Source organism: Salvelinus sp. IW2-2015, linkage group LG6.2 (assembly GCF_002910315.2).
Source record: "Salvelinus sp. IW2-2015 linkage group LG6.2, ASM291031v2, whole genome shotgun sequence".
Classification (NCBI taxonomy): domain Eukaryota; kingdom Metazoa; phylum Chordata; class Actinopteri; order Salmoniformes; family Salmonidae; genus Salvelinus; species Salvelinus sp. IW2-2015.
In genome coordinates this window covers 20609821-20628894 of record NC_036846.1, presented here as the reverse complement: position 1 = coordinate 20628894, position 19074 = coordinate 20609821, and positions in this window count along the sequence as shown.

Genomic DNA, 19074 nt, shown 5'->3' with positions numbered 1-19074 from the left:
CTACATGGATTTCTTCTGGGAGTCTAGTAACTACATGGATTCCTTCTGGGAGTCTAGTAACATACATGGATTTCTTCTGGGAGTCTTAGTAACTACATGGATTCCTTCTAGGAGTCTAGTACTACATGGATTCTTCTGGGAGTCTAGTAAATACAGGATTTCTTCTGGAGTCTAGTAAATCATGGATTTTTCTGGGAGTCTAGTAACTACATGGATTTCTTCTGGGAGTCTAGTAAAACATGGATTCCTTCTAGGAGTCTAGTAACTACATGGATTCCTTCTGGGAGTCTATAACTACATGGATTTATTCTGGGAGTCTAGTAACTACATGGATTTCTTCTGGGAGTCTAGTAACTACATGGATTCCTTCTGGAGTCTAGAACTACATGGATTCCTTCTGGGAGTCTAGTAACTACATGGATTTCTTCTGGGAGTCTAGTAACTACACATGGTTCTTCTGGGTCTAGTAACTACATGGATTTCTTCTGGAGTCTAGTAATACATGGATTCCTTCTAGGAGTCTAGCAACTACATGGATTCCTTCTGGGAGTCTAGTACTACATGGATTTCTTCTGGGAGTCTAGTAACTACATGGATTCCTTCTGGGAGTCTAGTAACTACATGGATTCCTTCTAGGAGTCTAGTAAATACATGGATTCCTTCTGGAGTCTAGTAATACATGGATTCCTTCTGGGAGTCTAGTAACTACATGGATTCCTTCTGGGAGTCTAGTAAACTACATGGATTCCTTCTGGGAGTCTAGTAAATACATGGATTTCTTCTGGGAGTCTAGTAAATACAGTTTCTTCTGGGAGTCTAGTAACGACATGATTCCTTCTGGGAGTCTAGTAACTACATGGATTCCTTCTGGGAAGTCTAGTACTACAATGGATTCTCTCTGGGAGTCTAGTAAACACATGGATTCCTTCTAGGAGTCTAGTAACTACATGGATTTCCTTCTGGGAGTCTAGTAATACATGGATTTCTTCTGGGAGTCTAGTAAATACATGGATTTCTTCTGGGAGTCTAGTAAATACATGGATTCCTTCTGGGAGTCTAGTAACTAACATGGATTCCTTCTGGGAGCTAGTAAATACATGGATTTATTCTGAGTCTGTAACTACATGGATTTCTTCTGGGAGTCTAGTAAATACTGGATTCTTCTAGGAGTCTAGTAACTACATGGATTCCTTCTGGGAGTCTAGTAACTACATGGATTTCTTCTGGGAGTCTAGTAACTACATGGATTCCTTCTGGGAGTCTGTAACTACATGGATTTCTTCTGGGAGTCTAGTAATACATGGATTCCTTCTGGGAGTCTAGTAACTACATGGATTCTTCTGGAGTCTAGTAACTACATGATTCCTTTGGGAGTGTAAATACATGGATTCCTTCTAGGAGTCTAGTAACTACATGGATTCCTTCTGGGAGTCTAGTAACTACATGGATTTCTTCTGGAGTCTAGTAACTACATGGATTCTTCTGGGATCTAGTAACTACATGGATTTCTTCGGAGTCTAGTAACTACATGGATTCCTTCTGGGAGTCTGTAACACATGGATTCTTCTGGAGTCTAGTAACTACATGGATTCCTTCTGGGTCTATAACTACATGGATTCCTTCTGGGAGTCTAGTAACAACATGGATTCCTTCTGGGAGTCTAGTAACTACATGGATTCCTTCTGAGTCTAGTAACTACATGGATTCCTTCTGGGAGTTCTAGTAACTACATGGATTTCTTCTGGGAGTCTAGTAACTACATGGATTTCTTCGGGAGTCTAGTAACTACATGGATTCCTTCTGGGAGTCTAGTAACTACATGGATTCCTTCTGGGTCTAGTAACTACATGGATTCCTTCTAGGAGTCTAGTAACTACATGGATTTCTTCTGGGAGTCTAGTATATTATAGGATTCCTTCTGGGAGTCTAGTAACTACATGGATTCCTTCTGGGAGTCTAGTAACTACATGGATTCCTTCTGGGAGTCTAGTAACTAACTGGATTCCTTCTGGAGTCTAGTAACTACATCGGATTCCTTCTGGGAGTCTAGTAACTACACTGGATTCCTTCTGGGAGTCTGGTACTAACGTAGCATGTGGAACAAAGGGAGCAATGTAACAAACAAACAAATGCAGAAATAATCTCACACCCATCTCCCCTCAAAATAGTGAGTGCTGGGAAATGCCAACCAATGTGATGACTCACAACTGTCCATCACACAGGCCTGTGTGTCATCCTTAACACAGTGAGGAAGGGTGTTGACAAAGAATAAAATGGCTAAAACGATTGCAACTAAAGTCAACATAGTTTACTTCAGATGAGACTGAAATTACCTGTGTGCATATAAATGTTGTCAATAGGTTTTCCAGCAATGGTTAATAAGAGATGGATGAATCATGAGAAGATAATTGTTGTTGGCATATCACATAAAGATTATCATGTATTATACAGTAGAGCCAGTCACTGAACAGGCCCTGAGGCAGGAATGAGCAGTGTGCATGATGGGGTGTTCAGAATGCAGTGTACTACCACAAATATAAAAGTCATCAGATCCCACTGTCTACCGACAAACTGCTGAGGTATTTGTCAGACATAATAATTTATCCCTCCTTGGTTTTGCATATCACGCCAAACCTCCAATGACCCATTAAAAGTTGAGACCACACTGTTCACTTTCTTATGGACCTCCCACAGTTGTGTAGTTCTGTCTTTTATGCCCGCCTGCATTGTTAGTCTGTATGAAATCTGTATCTGTATGAAATCCCTCAATAGTGTCAACCCTCCCAAAACAACCTGAATAATGGAAGACATGACGTTTAAGACTAGCTAAGCAATACACAAGAGGTAACCTTTGGTGTTCAGTAATACATCCTTTCCCCAAAAGACCACATGCCTTTATTCGTTCAGGCTGTTCAGATGATTCCTTTTTGGGAATTTCTTCTGATCGAAGCCTGCAAAGCTTGATAGTATTAGGAGGGTACCAGAGACAAAGGATTAGTAAGAGTTTTCAGATTGAAACATGAGACCAACATAACTGACAATGTTGGTTGTCTAATGGGAGTGCTAACATCAAGCAGACAAAGCACTCTTTTATCCTGGGTGTTTACAACACCGTCAGGACCAGCGGGAATTTCCGTAGCGTCGGGGAAAAGGGACATTCTGATCCCTGCTAGGAGGCGCTTCACTTTCATCTCTCCATGCACTTATTGAGGAGCCCAKTGTTTTGGGGAAATGGAACCAAAGACAAAAACACTGGAATGTTTGTAGCGGTGCAAAAAAGAACTGAACAGGGGAAGTTACATTTGCCTTTTTGAAAACTTGTCAGGAAGGATGTGTGCATCAGGAAATGGGTTCCTCCATATTTCTTGGCACTGGTTTATTCTCAGCTCTGTGCAAAATAATACAAAGGCATTATGAGGGCTCAATATGGTAGATGGGCTTCCTGTAGGTATGTTTTCTATATTCCTTTGATTTCTCCATGTCTCCTCTTTGAATTTTCTGAAGAATTACATCCATACCTCAAGCTGTTGTTTTGCAACAAAAGCAAGAATCAGTCATTTGTTATTTTGGCACATTAATTAATTGAATGGTTTCCAGTCCAATAAAGTATGGATGCAACTTGGAAAGATGTTGGAGCTTCTCATGTGTGTTGTTTTTTTAAACAAAATAATTTACATAGACCTACTATAGATTGTTAACCTTGAAACCTAGTGAAAACCAACGTTCTCATCACACAGCAATACAGAGAGAAATTGGCAATTTGGGACACTGTATCACCCATATGATCCAGAAAATGCCAAGAGAGTTCATTGCAAAGGGCTAAAACTAAGGCAAGCTAGTGTGATAAAGAGGTATATTCAGCAGCTTTAACCCAGTGGATCTCTACAGGGACTACAGGAGTTCAACGATGTCTACAGAGGATTTACAGAGGGGAGATCTGGCGAGGTCAAAGATTCCAGCTCGCTCAACCGAGAGTGTGAAACTGTGTGGTTAACTCGCATTTAGGAAACACTTCGGAGTCATGCAGCAAAGAAAAGAGGGGAGCAGGAATACGCATCATCACCCCACCCCCTTCTCTACCGCCGACAAGTGATACTTTTCCCCTTGATGTTAATCCCCTGAAAGCTGTTTCCTGCCAGGGATTAGCACCAGGGAGAACAAGGCTTAGTGCACTCTGCTAAGTGAAGATGAGAAATCTAACACAGGTACTTGTAAGGACTGAGCCAATTACTTTTTCTGGGTGATATAATATATCATATTTCGAAACCTTACCATACCCCTCGACACAGGAATTGCAACTGCTATGCTCAAAACACTACACCACTGCTTCAATCAGATGTTGTTTAATTGTTTTATTGTAGAATTTCTGTGTAACAATGAATGACTTCCTACCACCGTGAACCACCATGGGCAGGTATTTCTAATGACGCTTCACTAAAAATCTAGATAACTTGCTTGCTTTTCTGTTGTCCTTGTTCAGGAGCTTTTCCGTTGAGTCCCTGTGTCTATTTCTTGCTGTGCAGCTGGTTGTGTGTTGCTGGCTGAGCTCCCATGGGGGCCCAACGGGGCCTTGTCCTGTAATGCTGGGCTGTGCTCACCTGTTAGACATGGGAGACACATTGCCCCATCGCCAGCACAAGACGGATGAGGGGTTCAAATAAGCAACATCGGCTCTCCTGGAGGTGACCCAGCTCTACGGGATCCTTGTTAACAAGGAACAACCCGGGAAACTGATGTTGCACTAATCATAAGAATGGGTATCTATGTGTGGGCGGGTGTTTCAGCATCTTATCTGTCTGTCACTCTAACAGTTGCTGCTTAAGTCTAACCAGGAAATAGTGGAAGGTGGATTTGTGTGTGTGTGAGTCTTTATAATATTTCTGTGAGTGTGAGTGTCTTTATAATGTTTCTGTGAGTGTGAGTGTCTTGATAATGTTTCTGTGAGTGTCTTTATAATGTTTCTGTGAGTGTTCTTGATAATGTTTCTGTGGAGTGTGAGTATCTTTACAATGTTTCTGTGAGTGTGACTGTTTTACAATGGCTCTGTGTGTATTTTTGCCCTCAAACCAAGCGAGTCACATGGTCACCATGTGAAAATATCATCAAGCCAAGATCTCTGTGAACACTGGAATTGGAACAGCATGGAACTAACAGCATGGATCTATTTACCAAAAGTATGGAGATGGTTAGAAAGAGTGTGGGGGGAGGGGGGGGTTGACAACTCCCCCCACTCAGGTGCTGCCCCAGGGAGAATAGAGGGAGGGCACTTACCAGCTCCTGAGCTGTTTAATTAGGAATCCCACTGTTCGTTAATGAGGACACTACCGAGGACAACGCCGGCTGCCTGGCCCAGGCCCTCGCTGCCTGTTGCTCACTAATGGGGGAGGACCTCATCACCACCTAGGGCCGATGCTGGACACGACACCACCGATACTACTGCCATGGGGGGCCAGGGCACGGACACCGCAGGGGACTCGCAAGATTGGCAGGTCCTGGTAGGGGGGAACGCCACCGAGCCTGTTTAAGTTAAAAATGGAGAAGCGATCCATAATACCTGTTACCTTAACTTTTATTGATGGAAAGTGTTGTTTATTCGCTTGTATTCAAGTGTAAAAGCATAACAGTCCCTACTGTGTTTTTATTCATGAAAAGGCTATTTGATATTGAAAGAACTGTTTAGTCCCTGGCCTTTTTGAGATGTGAGCAATGAGAGTTTACAGTGCTATCTATGATCCTGTCAAACAGAGATTTCTGTGATCCTGTCAAACACAAATGTCTATAAAACCATGACAACTACAATAGCTGTGGCTATTGATGTCCAGTAAAGTTTAGCAGCAAGGAGCAATGCAAGGAAGAGAGAAGAAAAGAGAGGAAGAAAGAGGAAGAGAGAGAGGGAGAGAGGAAGAGAAAGGGGAAGAAAGAGGAAGAAAGAGGAAGAGAGAGGAAGAGAGAGGAAGAAAGAGGAAGAGAGAGGGGAAGAAAGAGGAAGAGACAGAGGAAGAGAGAGGGGAAAAGAGAGAGGAAGAAAGAGGAAGAGAGAGGAAGAGAGAGAGGGAGAGAGAGGAAGAAAGAGGAAGAGAGAGGAAGAGATAGGAAGAGAGAGGAACAGGAGAAACCAAGGCCGTTTATCCACCAGTCACAACTGGGATGACAGCCGTAAAAAAAGACTATCCCATTTCATCTCTGTGGGAACATGACGAAGAAATGAAAGCAATACTAAAGTTCAATGGGGCCTGTAAGTTTTCCTTCCCCATGCTATTTGTCACAAGCAGAAAGGTCCATCCAGCACCTGGCGCTTGCACTCCAGGTTCCCAGGCATCCCAGAGTGAGTGTAAGAGCTTTCGCGTCAGTGTGTGTTGTGTGCATGTGTGTGTGTGTGTATGTGTGTAGAGACCATTCTCTGCCATGGTTCACCACATTTCCCGTCCCCGCCAGAAGGCTTCCTTTTCTGATATAGGGCATCACTTTTCCTCTCCCCCTCCTGAGGCACAACAGGGTGTGGAATTGATATTCTGCCCTCTGCCTAACCCGAACAAGGCCGACCAAGGCACTCTGTCAAAGTTGGAGCAGAAACAGAAGTATCAAGAAATTAATCACACAGAATAAGACAACAGCAGCAGAATATAATGTATTCTTCCTATGCGTTGGATGTAGGGCAGGATTCTGCAGCCTAAACATACACTGCGGGGAATTGTGTACAAAAAAAAACACGTGGAAACACAAAAATGTTGTCTAGGCACATAAGGATGCTATCGATACAATCTGCATGGCTTGATGGCTGACCCGTTTTTCCAAAGGGTGGGTAATACAACATATATTATTTTACTGTTTTATGGAATCGGGATGTCAGCAATTTTTCAGACAGATAGAATTTCGAGTGGGACAAAGAGGTAGAAAAAAAGGAAGAAAGACGGTGATGAGGCAAGATTCAACCCCATGACAGGTTTGTCTATGTGCTTGGGGGACTGCAGCACTGCCACTATGCCATGCTCCTGCATGCAGCTGTAGAATTTGGAATGGAGAATGAGAATCCCACAGATACTTGTTTGTTCTCCTCTCTCAGTCTTCCTGAACACAAACGATCCCAGGGAGTGGAGAAGTGCTACCTCCTCCAGTAACAGAGACAGAAGTGATAATTGTAATAGTGACAGAGCTCCCGCCGTCCGCCAACTCAACCTAGCCATTAAACCTGATGCATTGGGATCTCATTTATCTTGCACACACAAGCGGCATGCTGGGAGTTGGAGTACCTCACGTGGGCAGGAACTGCAGGCGGCAGGCAACACTGATGGCATCCACAGAGCTAGGGGGAGGAAGGAGGGGGAGGAAGAAGGGGGAGGAGGATGGGCCTGGATAGAGGAAGGGACGTTGGGGATTTTCAACCGTGTGCGAACAGCTTGTTGACAATGACAAAACCTAGGCATTCATATCAAGCTGTTTCATCACTATCTTCCTTCTCTCTCTTTCCCTCCTGTTTTCCCTCCATCTCTTCTCCCTCTCTCTGTATTCTTTCCTCCCCCTCTCCTCTCACTCCATCACTCCCCCCTATCTTCAGCAGAAGTGCAGATTAACTCACCATGTGGGTGAAGACTTGAAGACCACTCAGGGCCCGAATTAAACGCCCTCTTCTCTTCCTGTGCAATCAGCAGCCGCTTCCTGCTTCTCAGATTGATAGGTACAATCTTTGCTGAGACTGCTCCCAACCCCAAAGGCATCCCCGAAAAAAAAGTTATCCTCGAAAATAACCAACATCTCTCCTCTTCAAAGAGCTGAATCTGGGGCCAAGAAAATGGTCAGCCTTCTCTTCAGGTCAGAAGAACCTCGGTTGTCACATGGCATGGCCACTGGAGTAAAGATGGGTATATGTCACCTCTGGTGGTGTGTTGCTGTTTCCAATCACATGAGGCTACCTTCGCCAAAGCTTTGTATTAATACTGACTATATGAGAGTTTAAGATTCCCACATTTTACTTGCTGACATAGCTGTCAAATCACATGACATTTTTTGGGGTGGGGATGCTTTGAATGTCAAAAGATGTGTGCACTCCGCTCCCCATGTTAAATTCAGACTGAATGTGAAACGTCATTTTGTATTTAAATTCCCATCTGACTTTGACCCAGTGTCACTTCATTCTCTCAAGGTAGTCAAGTAAAGATGGGGTCTATAGTGGCAGATTACACCAAAAGGACTAAAGAGTATAAAACAATAAGTGCTACAAGCAGATTGCAACATTCTCCGCTCACACAAAACCCAGTAGGTCATTGGATCACAAATTATGTAGCTGTTTTCCTCAATCTAGCTTTTTTGTATTAAATGTTTTTGCTGTTGCCACAGTAAGCACACACAAACTACATAAGGGTACGCACTCGCCTCACCCCACACAACCCTCGCTCCACACATGGACGCACACACTCAAAAAAAAAAAAACTGACCATGTACATGTCAATGCTAAAGTAGAGRCCGACACATCGCCAATTGGCTTCCATCTACTGTCACACTAGGGCTATGTTAACTAACGTCTACCCATCACCCCCTTCTCAAACACACACACCCCCGTCCCACAGCCACTTATGTATGTCCTCTGCCTCATCACCATCCATCTGGGCAGTTCTTCCCCAGCTGTTACCTGCATCTGCCACAGATTGGCACTTATGAAGTGAGGCTTGCTAAGTCTGACATCTATTAAGGTTCAGAATCCCTCTGTCATGCATTCATTCTCACTCTCTCTCTCACACACACTGTCGTAAGGCCAGAATTGCTAATGATTCCGAGGTGTCATTTAAAAAATATAGGTGACAGGAGACAAATCATCTTCGCTCTCCACATCCAGGTGACTGATGGGTGATTTGTAATTGAATACAGCGCTTTGAATGCCTAAAATCATTTCCACCAATTCCTTCGTTTAAGTCCTTACTGTATGTGACGCGTGGGAGGAGATGGGAGACAATTATCCTAAGTGTCTTCACACCTCACCCTTTCTGTCTGTACAGTCATCTGACGTCCTTTTCTCAGGCTGCACAGATGATTGCTTTTCCTCATGTGCAATTACAGGCAGCTAGGTGGTTGCCTGGTCATTTGCATGACAATGCATACTTATGGTACACAACAAACAGATAGTCCAGGTTGTTGGATCATGGGACTATTTTAAATCAACCATTCGAAACCTATTAGACAATATGAAGGCCCTAGGCAATGTATTGCATGACGACTGTGGACAGGAAGACACTTTGTATAATTGGCTCCCATCTCTTCCCAATGTATTGCATACGCACTGCTCAGCGTAATATTACATTCTGGTTCTATTTTCAAGAATTTGACGGGCATCTCAAGCTTGTGAACAATTTATACAGGTGGCTCTCGCTCTGCTCGTGCTGTTTTCCTGTCCAATGTTTTCCTGATGTCCCAGTGTAGTTCCACAGTAACAAACTGAAAATGCAAAAGTCTCTGGATTGATAGCCCCTGTGGAATAAACTAGAGAGTGGAAACTGAACAGGAAACCTTCCAGTATTCACAATCAACGTGTTCAAATCGGTTTTGTGTCAAAAATAATGTAGGCTACTTCAATATAACACACAATATAACATATATTAGTAAGAAAATGTTACCCCACAATTAAACATCTCCTGATCATGGCACATATTGTAGTAGGAGCAGGGCACCTCCACTGTGGGCTTGCCTGTCACATAGTTCACCATCCAATATATCCCAATCAATTTACCAGCCAACACAATTCAATTTGACAATAAGACAAACTGGGATTCCAATTTAAATGATTAAAACAGACGCTTATTTGATAGTCTAGAGGGGCTTGCAGAGCTTTGTATTCCGGATCAGCTGACGTAACACATCGCTCCTTGTCAGAGATAAATTGTGATGTCAATATTATGGATAAGCCTCTGTTGAGGGAGCTCCATTGTGAGAAAAAAATTGTCCACATCCTCGCAATATCGGACACAGTGGGGAAATAGGTTGTTTGTTCCAACAACAAAATTATAATAGCGATCCGCTGGGGAGAAACTTAATTGAAATATTGGAAAGAGCATAAAGACAGTTGTGTTAGTGTTGTTAACAAGGACGGTACACCGTGTTCTGTTGGGAAGCAGCCACACACAACAACAACCTTGGCTTCTTTCTATACAGTGAAAGGGCCTCCATTTTCCGAATAGGTATTGAAAGTAGGGATTTAAGCACATTTGAACGCACATCCATAGTTGTGTTAATGTTGTCGGTATCAAAAGATGTAGCCCTTGGAAAGAGATTCAGGGAAAGAGAAGGCGAATTTGGGCTTGATATGATTCACGCTCCCTATGGCCTGGAGACTGTCCAATCAGGATTAAACAGTGCCTACCTGTGTCAGAGGAGGCCTGAGTGCGCAGCACACACCCACACGCCCGCCCACCGCATGCCCCTAGGCATGGAGCAATGAGCAGGAGGATTATAGCATACAACCCAACATTAAAACCTCCCCTTTCTGACTGGCACAACCTGAGGTCTTTAACCTCCTCTACTGGGACCATGTAGAGAGGCATCCAGTAGGATGTGGATATCTAGTTTTCAGGCTCCAAAGAAGGGAATGAGCCTACACATCTCAAGAACTAATGTTGACAGGGTGAAAGGTTGGGTGAACTCCAGAGGGCCCTCGTCATCCTAGCGCTAATGCAGCTAAAGATGAGAGACTCCACAGCAGGCACCGTGTGTCTAAGATGTGAACATTTTCTTGTGGGTGAGTTTAAGMACGTGACCAGAGGGTAATGCATGCTTTCCACCCAGCTGACATGTAGCAACTCAATGGTATGGGAATGCATTTGAATTGGACATTATTTTAACACCAATCTATATTTAGATATGTGCATTTAGAAAGAACAGGTGCATGATTCAGACAATTTGTAAACTCATAGGGTAATCCTGTACAGCGCATTCAGAGTATTCAGACCCCTTGACTTTTTCCACATTTTGTTACGTCTTAATCTAAAATTGATWATTTTTTTTAATCCTCATCAATCTACACACAATACCACATAATGACAAGGCGAAAACAGATTTTTAGAWATTTTTACAAATGTATTCAAATTTAAGTATTCACACCCTTTGCTATGAGACTCGAAATTGAGCTCAGGTGCATCCTGTTTCCATAAATAATCCTTGAGATGTTTCTACATCTTAATTGGAGTACACCTGTTGTCACGCCCTGGTCTTAGTTATCTTTGTTTTCTTTATCATTTTAGTTAGGTCAGGGTGTGACATGGGGGATGTATGTGTTTTGTATTGTCTAGGGGTTTTGTATGTTTATGGGGAAGTGCCTAGTCTAGGTGTATGTATGTCTATGGTTGCCTAGATTGGTTCTCAATTAGAGACAGCTGTCTATCGTTGTCTCTGATTGGGAACAATATTTAGGCAGCCATATTCATTGGGTAGTTSGTGGGTTATTGTCTATGTCAGTTGCCTGTGTCTGCACTGTTTAGCTTTAGCGTCACGTTCGTCYGTTTGTTGTTTTGTTTAGTTTGTCAAGTGTTCTTCGTTTCGTGTCATTAAACGTAGTATGTATTCACTTCACGCTGCGCCTTGGTCCTCCTCTCTTCCACCATACGACGATCGTGACACCTGTAGWAAATTCAATTGATTGGACATGATTTGGAAAGGTACACACCTGTCTATATAAGGTACCACAGTTGACAGTGCATGTCAGAGCAAAAACCACGCCTTGAGGTCGAAGGAATTGTCAGTAGAGCTCCGAGACAGGATTGTGTCGAAGCACAGATCTGGGGAATGGCACCAAAACATTTCTGCAGCATTTAACATTCCCAAGAACACAGTGTCCTCCATCATTCTTAAATGGAAGCAGTTTGGAACCACCAAGACTCTTCCTAAAGCTGTCCGCCCGGCCAAACTGAGCAATCGGGGGAGAAGGGCCTTGGTCAGGGAGGTGACCAACATAGTCCCTCTGTGGAGATGGGAGAACCTCCCAGAAGGACAGCCATCTCTGCAGCACTCCACCAATAAGGCCTTTATGGTAGAGTGGCCAGACAGAAGTCACTCCTCAGTAAAAGGCACATGACAGAACTGCTTGGCGTTTGCCAAAAGGCCCCTAAAGACTCTCAGACCATGAGGAACAAGATAGACCTCTTTCGCCTGAATGKCAAGCGTCACGTCTGGAGGAAACATGGCACCATCCCTACAGTGAAGCATGGTAGAGAACCTACTTCAGAGTCCAAACGACCTTAGACAGGAGTGAATATGTACGTTCCAACAGGACAATGACCCCAAACATACAGCCAAAGCAATGCTGAAATGTCTTCAGAACAAGAATGTGAAACTCCTTGAGTGGCCAAGCCAAGCCCAGACTTGAATCCCATTGAAAATATGTGGAAAGACTTGAAGATTGATGTTCACCGCCCCTCCCCATCTAACTTAACAGAGCTTGAGAAAACCTGCAAGGAAGAATGGAAGAAAATCCCAAAATCCAGATGTTTAAAGCTGATACAGACATACCCAAGATGACTCAAAGCTGTACTCGCTGCCAAAGTATTGACTCAGGTGTGTGAATACTTATCTAAATGAGATATTTCTGTATTTCCTTTTCAATACATTTGCAAACATTTCTAAAAACATGTTTTCACTTTGTCATTATGGGGTATTGGGTGTAGATGTGTGAGAAAATCGATTGAATAGATTTTTTGTAACACAACAAAATGTGGAATATGTCAAGGGGTATGAATACTTTATGAAGGCACTGTATTTCTCCATATGAGTTGCATATGAGTTTATTATGTTATTGTGCACAATATCATAGACATACACAGACATTATCACACTCAAATTAGCTACTGTACATGACTCAAGTTATAGCCTTACAGACGCACTGTGCTCTGTAACCTCTAACTTCCACCAATGAAATCAGCACTTTCAAAGCAAGCAAACAAACAACTATCTGTAACCTTTAACCTTTAACCCACTGGTACCTTGTGAACGGCAAAGTAGTGCTTGTCAAAGTGAACAGAAGTGTCACTGCAGCTCATCTTGTTTCCCCTAACGCACATAGCTCCCTACATCATGGCTTAGGTCTTTGTCTTTCTGTGTGAAAGCTTCTGTGGAAGGAGCATTCAGACCCCATGGCTGCCAGTGGCCCTTGGAGCCCCCCTGTGCCCACAGAGCAGTTCTACTGTCCTTAATGAGCTCCCTGGGTACACTCACAGAGGACTCTATGACATGTGAGCAGAGGGCGTTACAGTACAGGCCAGAGGAACTGGAGCTCTGTTCTCTCTTAGTGTTGTAATGTGACAGTACTCTGTTCTCTCTTAGTGTTGTAGATGTAAGATTCTTCTTTGTTCTGTCTTAGTGTTGTAATGTAACAGTATTCTGTTCTCTCTTAGTGTTGTAATGTAACAGTATTCTGTTCTCTACTTCTAGTGTTGTAAATGTAACAGTACTCTGGTTCTCTCTTAGTGTTGTAATGTAACAGTATCTGTTCTCTCTTAGTGCTTATTGTAACAGTACTGCTCTTCTCATCTTAGTGTTTGTAATGTAACAGTACTCTGTTCTCTCTTAGTGTTGTAATGTAACAGTGCTCTGTTCTCTCTTAGTGTTGTAATGTAACAGTACTCTGTTCTCTCTAGTGCTGTTATTGTAACAGTACTTGTGTTCTCTCTTAGTGTGTTGTAATGTAACAGTACTCTGTTCTCTCTTAGTGCTGTTTATTGTAACAGTACTCTTTATCTGTTCTCTTCAGTGTTGTAATGTAACAGTGCTCTGTTCTCTCTTTAGTGTTGTAATGTAACAGTACTCTGAATCTCTCTTAGTGCTGTAATGTAACAGTACCTGTGTCTCTCTTAGTGGTGTAATGTAACAGTACTCTGTTTCTCTCTAGTGTTGTATTGTAACAGTACGTCTGTTCTCTCTAGTGTGTATTGTAACTATTATCTGTTCTCTCTTAGTGTTGTAATGTAACAGTACTCTGTTTCTCTCTTAGTGCTGTATTGTAACAGTACTCTGTTCTCTCTTAGTGGTTTGTAATGTAACAGTATTTTGTTCTCTTTAGTGTTGTAATGTAACAGTACTCTGTTCTCTCTTAGTGTTGTATTGTAACAGTACTCTGTTCTCTCTTAGTGTTGTATGTAACGTACTGAGCTCGTTCTTCTTAGTGTTGTAATTAACAGTACGCTGTTTCTCTTAGTTCTGTAATGTAAAGTACTCTGTTCTCTCTTAGTATTGTAATGTAACAGTACTCTGTTCTCTCTTAGTGTTGTAATGTAACAGTACTATGTTCTCTCTTAGTGTTGTAATGTAACAGTACCTCTGTTTCTTTTAGTGTTTTAATGTAACAGTATTCTGTTCTCTCTTAGTGTTGTAATGTAACAGTTTCTGTTCTCTCTTAGTGTTGTAATGTAACAGTACCCTGTTCTCTCTTAGTGTTTTAATTAACAGTATTCTGTTTCTTTAGTGTTTTAATGTAACGGTAATCTGTTCTCTCTTAGTGTTGTAATGTAACAGTTCTCTGTTCTCTCTTAGTGCTGTAATGTAACAGTACCCTGTTCTCTCTTAGTGTTTTAATGTAACAGTATTCTGTTCTCTCTTTAGTGTTTTAATGTAACAGTATCTGTTCTCTCTTAGTGTTGTATGAACAGTTCTCTGTTCTCTCTTAGTGCTGTAATGTAACAGTACCCTGTTCTCTCTTAGTGTTTTTAATGTAACAGTATTCTGTTCTCTTAGTGTTGTAATGTAACAGTTTTCTGTTTCTCTCTTAGTGTTTGTAATGTAACAGTTCTCTGTTCTCATCTAGTGTAGTAATGTAACAGTTCTCTGTTCTCTCTTAGTGTAGTAATGTCAGTCTCTTGTTCTCTCTTAGTGTTGTAATGTACAGTATTCTGTTCTCTCTTAGTGTCGTAATGTAACAGTACTCTGTTCTCTCTTAGTGTTGTATGTAACAGTACTCTGTTCTCTCTTAGTGTTTGTAATGTAAACAGTACTCTGTTCTCTCTTAGTGTTGTAATGTAACAGTACTCTGTTCTCTCTTAGTGTTGTAATGTAACAGTACCTGTTCTCTCTTAGTGTTTGTAATGTACAGTACTCTGTTCTCTCTTATTGGTGTAATGTAACAGTACATCTGTTCTCTCTTAGTGTTGTAATGTAACAGTACTCTGTTCTCTCTTAGTGTTGTAATGTAACAGTTCTTGTTCTCTCTTAGTGTTGTAATGTAACAGTTTCTGTTCTCTCTTAGTGTCGTATGTAACAGTTCTTGTTCTCTCTTAGTGTCGTAATGTAACAGTTTCTCTGTTCTCTCTTAGTGTTGTATGTAACAGTACTGCTGTTCTCTTTAGTGTTGTATGTACAGTACTCTGTTCTCTCTTAGTGTTGTAATGTAACAGTACTCTGTTTCTCTCTTAGTGGTTGTAATGTAACAGTACCTGTTCTTCTTAGTGTTTAATGTAACAGTACTCTGTTCTCTCTTATTGGTATAATGTAACAGTACTCTGTTCTCTTCTTAGTGTTGTAATGTAACAGTACTCTGTTTCTCTCTTAGTGTTGTAATGTAACAGTACTCTTGTCTCTCTTAGTGTTGTAATGTAAGTACTTACTGTTCTCTCTTAGTGTTGTAATGTAAAGTACTATGTTCTCTCTTAGTTTTTAATGTAACAGTACCCTGTTCTCTCTTAGTGTTGTAGATGTAACAGTACTCTGTTCTCTCTTAGTGTTGTAATGTAACAAGTACCTGTTCTCTTTAGTGTGTAATGTACGTACCTGTTCTCTCTTAGTGTGTAATGTAACAGTACTATGTTCTCTCTTAGTTTTGTAATGTTCCAGTACCTGTCTCTCTTAGTGTTGTGTAATACAGTCCATTCAATTTTATATAATACTTCTGCTTGAGATTCAGTGTAGTAGTTGGTTGCTTTGTGGGGGGATGGTAACACTCAAGTGCTCTCGCGTGAGGAATCTGTTGTTCTTTCTCACTTGTCATTTGAATCTCTCTCGCCGACCGACATTCAGGTCAATTTGTCAACAGCGGTACATCGTCTGTGGTGTGTAGGTATGATAGGAGATGCTGTCTCATGTTTTGTGTGATGAAGTCAATACTTGTTATAGCTATCCATGGTTATAATGACAGGTTTGGACAATGCATGTACCTACAAGCTTGTCATCTGTACTTCAAAATGAGACGTACCTAAAGCCGGGGGTCTAAGTGTACAATGTGGCACCATGTCGGTAAAACAATGTAGCCACCCTGTGTTATTAATTCCTGTGAAAATCACAGGTTGGCAACATGGCGTGCCCCCTGCAAAAAATTATAGGCTGCGCAGCTTGCCACCCATGCTGCTAATGTCTGAAATGTCTGGCCGCCGCTAAAGCGTCCAGGAGAGTGCCTTTAATTAGAGCCGAGTGACCGCTGCTGCCAATCAGGAGAGCTTGTTCCTGGCTCGCTCCCCCTCCTTCTTCCATTTCTCGATCTCTCAATCTCCCTTTCTCTCCATCTCCCTTTCTCTCCGTCTTCCTCTCTCTCAATCTACCTTTCTCTCAATCTCCCTCTCTCTCCATCTCCCTCTCTCTCAATCTCCCTTTCTCTCCATCTTCCTCTCTCTCCATCTCCCTTTCTCTCCATCTCCCTTCTCTCAATCTCCCTCTCTTCCATCTCCCGTTTCTCTCCATCTCCCTCCTCTCTCTCTCCATCTCCTTTCTCTCCATCTCCCTTTCTCTCAATCTCCCTTTCTCTCCATCTCCCTCTCTCTTCAATCTCCTCCTCTCAATCTCCCTCCTCTCTCCATCTCTCTCTCTCTCATCTCCCTTTCTCTCCATCTTCCTCTCTCTCCATTTCCATTTCTCTCCATCCTTCTCTCCCTCTCAATCTCCCTTTCTCTCCATCTTCCTCTCTCTCTCCATTCCCATTTCTCTCCATCTTCCTGTCTCTCCATCTCTGTGTGTAGGCGTCTATGGGATTGATTGCACCTTCGGTTACATATTCTGTCCACATTTTCTCTTCTTCGCTTCTCTCACATTTATCCCCCACGTGACAGACCATGGGCTATTACTGTCTCATTAAAACAAGACTGGAGAGAGACAAGGGCTGATAAATCAATCAGACTTGCCCATGCCAGGGGGAGATGGATCGAGACGGATCCCGTCKCAGGGCTATCCCAGCATGCACCACATTATGTGACAGGATATGAGCTGTGAGAGGATGATGGGATTTAGGATGTATGAGGTGATTTTACCTGCAGGCATTCACTTACACAATGTGTCCAACATGTGTACATTATTGGATGTTTTGTGTTTCACACACCACCCTACACATAGCAAATGACATAAGTAAAATGCATGAAGCATTCATAATTATATTATTCAAGAATCAATGAGTAAATATCAAAGTTGGGGACAATTCCAGTCAATTCAGGAAATACAAAAAAAAAAAAAAAAGTGCCATGCATTTGACTATATTGACAATTATGACAATTAAAAACTATGAGCTTTATACTAAGTACATATACAACTTTCCATTGTCTTGACAACTGTGAGACAAAAGGGAGTGGGTGTGAAGTAGCCTGTTTGCAAAAGGAGAGGGTGTCAGTGCAACTATCTGAATTCTTTTAAGTAAACATTGGTGTAGTTAGTTTTGTGACACTGTATCTCAGGTGCAGGAGGTCACAGGCAGGACATAGTGCTAAAGTCTTYGGTTACATAATATCTTACTGGGATCTGCCTCATTGGACGAGGTGAAGAGCCATTAGCCTTTGTGTGAACAGTGTACACTGTGACTAATCAGAAGATGACGAGGGCTGCCAGGAAGAATTTGATGAGCCAGCACGGCTCCCACAATTACCTCCAAACCCACCAAAATGTCCGATCGTTCACTTCCTAGAACACCTACTAACCCCCAACCACTTTGATTATTGCCAGTGGGGGCAGCGGCGAAACCCAGTGTGGTTGATTGAAGTGACCATGTAGTTACAGCCAGGAACAGTTGTGATGAGTAATGATCTACAAGACAAGTAGTAGATCATCTGGTGAGATGTTGAGAGTTTCAAGTAGCACCCAATTATTCTTGCCAATTAGTTTCAAAGAACAGACGGTACAACCGCCCTTTACTCTTTAGAACTCTGGGTTAGTGCTGACTAACTGTAGGGGGTAGAACTGTGAAGCCCATGGGGATAGAACTGTGAAGCCTATGGGGGTAGAACTGTGAAGCCTATGGGGGTAGAACTGTGAAGCCTATGGGGGTAGAACTGTGAAGCCCACTGGGGGAGAATGTGAAGCCATGGGGGTAGAAGCTGTGAAGCCCATGGGGGTAGAACTGTGAGCCCATGGGGATAGAACTGTGAAGCCTATGGGGGTAGAACTGTGAAGCCTATGGGGGTAGAACTGTGAAGCCTATCGGGGGTAGAACTGTAAAGCCCATGTGGGGTAGATACAGTGGAAGCCCATGGGGTAGAACTGTGAAGCCCATGGGGTAGAACTGTGAAGCCTATGGGGGTAGAACTGTGAAGCCTATGGGGGTAGAACTGTAAAGCCATCTGGGGGTAGAACATGTGAAGCCTATGGGTGATAACGTGAAGCCTATGGGGGTAGAAATGTGAAGCCTATGGGGGTAGAAAGTGTGAAGCCTATAGGGGTAGAACTGTGAAGCCTATAGGGGGTAGAACAGTGACGCACTATGGGGGTAGAACCGTGAAGCCTAGGGGGTAGAACTGTGAAGGCCTATGGGGGTAAGAACAGTGAAGCCTATGGGGTAGAACGTGAACCATGGGTAGAAGCCCTATGGGGTAAGAACTGTGAGCCTATGGGGTGTAGAACAGTGAAGCCTATGGGGGGTAGAACTGGTGAAGCCCATGGGGGTAGGAACTGTGAAGCCTATGGGGGGTAGAACTGTGAAGCCTATGGGGGTAGAACAGTGAAGCCTATGGGGTAGAACTGGTAAAGCCTATGGGGGTAGAACTGTGAAGCCTATGGGGGTAGAACTGGTGAAGCCTATGGGGGTAGAACTGTGAAGCTATGGGGGTAGAACTGTTGAAGCCTTGGGGGTAGAACTGTGAGCCTATGGGGTTAGAACTGTGAAGCCTATGGGGGTAGAACTTTGTGAAGCCTATGGGG